At 37.4% G+C, this 4,500-nt stretch overlaps 1 pseudogene; it reads left to right on the top strand.

The window, feature by feature from the left end:
* LOC107633345 lies at positions 1,729-3,791 on the top strand (annotated as a pseudogene).

The raw sequence follows: 4,500 nt of genomic DNA, 5'->3' as shown, positions 1-4,500 counted from the left end.
ACATTGATTGCAACACCTAAATGACATAGAGGTGGAACACATGAGTGCTATGGAACTTAGAGAAAAGAGTATAGAAGTGAAAATCAATCACATAGCAAGCATGGTCCACAAAGCTTGAAAAGCTCAAAAATATATCATTAGGTAAGCGCTCGACCCAATTTCACAATTCCAAAATCTCAATGCATGAAATAGGTGATATGAAGAAAGGGTCAATCATAAACAAGCATCTCCTAAAAAAAATGCATTGGCAATGTACAATTGCCTAACAATAGATGATGAATGCACGGTGGCCAAAACATGAAATTCAAAGAGTTAAGATGCATGAAGGCAATGTCACATGTACTTGGTATTCAAAAACATTGAGCATAAAAAGTTCCAAACCAAGTAACCAAATATAACCTCAACAAAGAAATCCAACAATGATAATTAACAACAATGATGTTAAACTAACATCCTATTAGTAATAAGCAGCAGTAAACAGTAAACAAGATTAGTAATCCAACAGTTATAATGGAAAACAAAAATTAAACTAACTTGCTATCCATGCGTACATGTCTGCTGCGCGTGCGCGTCGATCTCAGCATCCCAAATCCTTGTTTCTTCATGAGTTCTCCACTTGCATGCTTTTCCTTTTCCATCCCTTTGATCCATTCCTAGCCTTTCCATCCTGAATTCACTAACAAACATATCAAGCATCTTGTGGAATCAAAGGTGAATCAAAATTAACAATTAAGGGCCTAAAAAGCATGTTTTCACACTTAAGCACAAATTAAGAGACAATCATGAAACCATGCTATTCTAGTGGATAAATATGGGAAAAGGGTGATAAAATTCCCTAAATTCAGCATAGGATGCACCACCAAATAGCGGTGCATCAGAAGGCTAGCTTTCTTTCATCACTTTGGCCCAAAATGGATTCTATTTGTACCAGCCATAGAACACCAATGATTACCCATGGGACGGAATAAGATTTTGCTTCCAAATGGCCCAAATTCAGCCTCTGTTTGTATTAGCCATTGCACGCCAAAGAACTGCCGAAGGACGTGAAATGGGAATCGTGTGTACACTTGTAGGATGCGTACGGATGACCACCTCGCCTTGATCTACTACAATTGCGCGTACACATGATGAGTGCGTATGCATGCTCTCCCTTTTTCACTATAGTTGCACGTACGCTTGATGCATGCATTCGCATGATTTCCATTGGACGCCACTTTCTCCATGTTGGATGCCACTTTCAAAGTGTCTCCTTAGGTCTAAAGCGTGTCCTTCAAAGTGTCTCTGTAGTTCCAAAGTGTGTCCTTGGCTTGAAAGTGTGTTCTAATCTTCTTTTTTCTTATCTTGTGTCTCGTTTTGCTTAGTTTATCTTCAAAATATCTCAAAACACATTATTCAAAGCATTTTAAAAGTAGTTCCTACTAATCTATGAAATCATTTCTCATAAAACAAAAACTATTAACTATTTATATGAAATTCTAAAAGAAAAATAACTAATAATGAAAATGCATCACTCCCTTCCCGTCCCATGATCCACCAATGACTTTAGAGGCCGTGGCTGACTTGGAGTCTCTGCTGACAACGAACAAACATCATTGTATCTGTAACTCACCACAGTTGCTTAGATTCAACTCAACTAAACAATAACAAGATCCCTTTCTCCCCAAATCTACAGTAAATAACACCGACACAACCTGAAATTAAACGAATTTCTTTTTATCTTTCTTTTGAATGTCTGAAGATGGGTTTGGATTCTCTACCATCCACATTGAATTCAACCAAACCAATGCCAATGAACTCGATGAAGAACACGACCACGACGACTCTACTTCTACAACGGCTCTTCTCTTTTTTAACATTGACTCTTCTTCTTCATAACCTTTATCAACTTCCAATAATAAACTCTTATTCATCATTTTCATCCTCGTTACCTGCATCTCTCTCTCTCTTTCTGTGTAGCTTCTGCTTTCGCTTACCTTTTCTTCTCTTCCAAATCACCATCATCTTCATCAACAACAATAGCATCGTCAGCCACTTCTTCTGCTTCTCCTTCTACTTCTCCTTCTCCAACTCCTTCACCTTCTGAGTCTCATGCTCGTCCTCTCACAAAGCTCAATCGCCCAAAAGTTATCTTAAATTCCTCAGATGGGTTTCGATTCAGGTATCAATTCAAGACCCTAACCCCTAACATTGCATGCTTGATTGCAAATGGAACCTAATCCGTTAGCTGTAACCTGGCCCAATCAAACTTAAAACTTGGAATTGAAGTTAAATAAATAAACACATGATCAAAAGCAAGCAACAGAAGATGAGAATCTCTCCTAAGAAGCCACTAAGAAACAGTTACACAAAAGAGATTGGCCTAAAAATCCTCAACATTCTGAGGGATACCAAAAAACTCTCCAACGTAACAAATTTATAAATACATCTACTCCTGGCATGAAAGAGGTACGCTATTCACTCTGAATATCATCTTTATCACCTTACGCCCTTTCTAACTTAAGGGTTGGAGTGCCTTTGCAGGTGCCCACTGCTGCTATTCTTAGAAGAGCAGACGTATACTTCATCCAGTCCCAGGAAAGGTGAGTCTAGACATCAAGCAAGGCGAACTATACCTTGGGAACAACTATCTACACAGGAATAGAACCGAAGCTAAAACAGGTTTGATCCCAGTTTTTTCATCCCTAACTTTCCCAAACCACTACTCCATTGCCACTGGTCTCTACCTTGTATACCACAGCATCGTCAACGACCATTTCTTGGATCCACACTCTGGCGATGCTTTCTACATGCGAGCCATTGACTTAAAAGGGTGGCTTGGTGAGCCTTTATAGGAAACTATCATCAAGAATGGTTTGAATACTACCACATACTTCTGGCTTACCACTCAGGTATATAAAGGTCCTTGGAATTGCCCTTTGAATTTTTGTAGGTATTACAATAGTTCTGTTCCATTTGAGGATAGGGTTGATGCTATTTTGAGCTACGTTGATTTGCCTAGTGATGAAATCCCTGATTTCATGACACTTTATTTAGAGGATCCTGATCATCAGGGTCACAAGGTTGGTGCGGATGATCCTCAGATCACCGAAGCTGATTCTAGAATTGATAAAATGATCGGTTGGTTGTTTTCTGGTTTGGAACAAAGAGGGATTTTTTATGATGTTACTATCATTATGGTCGGTGATCATGGAATGGTTACTACATGTGATAAGAAACAGATATTCTCCAATGACCTTGCTCCTTGGATCAATGTTCTAGATAATTGGGTCATTTCTCATACTCCATTACTTGCTATCATGCCACCTTCTGGTTATTCACCTTTAGATGTTGTTGCTAAGATGAACCAAGGATTGAGTTTTGGGAAATTTGAGAATGGGAAGCATTTGAAGGTGTATCTGAAAAAGGATCTACCTAGTAGGCTTCATTATTTGGCCAGCGATAGGATTCCTCCAATAATTGGCTAGCTTGAGGAAGGCTTCAAGGTTAAGCAAAAGAGATCCAAGAACAAAGAATGTGGTGGTTCGCATGGATATGATAATGAATTCTTCTCCATGAGGAGCATTTTTATTGGACATGGTCCTCAATTTGCAAGGGGGAGGAAGATACTATCATTTGAGAATGTTCAGATTTATAATTTGGTTACTTTTATCCTAAGCAGTAAGGGTGCGCCTAATAACAGCTCTGCCTCATTCGCAAAGGATGTTCTTCTATCTGCTGCATAAAGAAATTCATGCTCGCTTCAGGAACATTCATAACCACTGGTTGAACGAAGCAGAAAATGCCAACATTTTGAGAGGTAGCTCAATGCAGATAGTTGGTGTTTAGTCATGTACAGTTTGTTCCTCCCATGAGTAATAAAAACTACAAATTTATTTGGATACTACATTGTTTTGAGCAACATAAGTAGCGAACAAGGTTAGCTTTGAACATTTATTATTAACATACATACAACTTTACAAGATTTTGATGTCCTTCAGATAGATTGAGATCCCCATTTGAATATTAGACAGATTGAGATGTCCTTTACAAGATTTTGTTTATTTCTTTGGAGTTTACAATTGAATAACTCCTTTCTGCATAAATTCATGTAATCATGTTTTAAATTTTTGTGATAAGAAGATCTGCCAAACCTGTGACTTATTTAGTTATTCATGAGTCAAGACTTAAATTTTGGAATGCAAAATTAATTACTATTTATTCACTTAAAGTATATGTATCTATTTTCCACTAAGCCTTGTCCATGGTGTTTCATAAATCCACTTTTATTTTCATGCTAGTACTGGTTGCAATCAACAACCTTAGTTACAAATAATAGAATGAATTACGAAGGCCTGTTTCTCATAATTCTTCTCACGGTGACTATTAATTATATCAAGGATAAGATTTATGCACTCTTTTGCTGCCACCTTTATGATACCCAATTTAATGAAAATTTTTTTCAATGCTCTTATTTTGATTAATTAACTGTATTTCACATTATAATTATAGGTTCGTTATTAT

The sequence above is a fragment of the Arachis ipaensis genome, chromosome B03 (assembly GCF_000816755.2).
Source record: "Arachis ipaensis cultivar K30076 chromosome B03, Araip1.1, whole genome shotgun sequence".
Lineage (NCBI taxonomy): Eukaryota > Viridiplantae > Streptophyta > Magnoliopsida > Fabales > Fabaceae > Arachis > Arachis ipaensis.
Note: the sequence above shows the minus strand (reverse complement) of the source record. Positions and strands in the feature narration are given on the sequence as shown.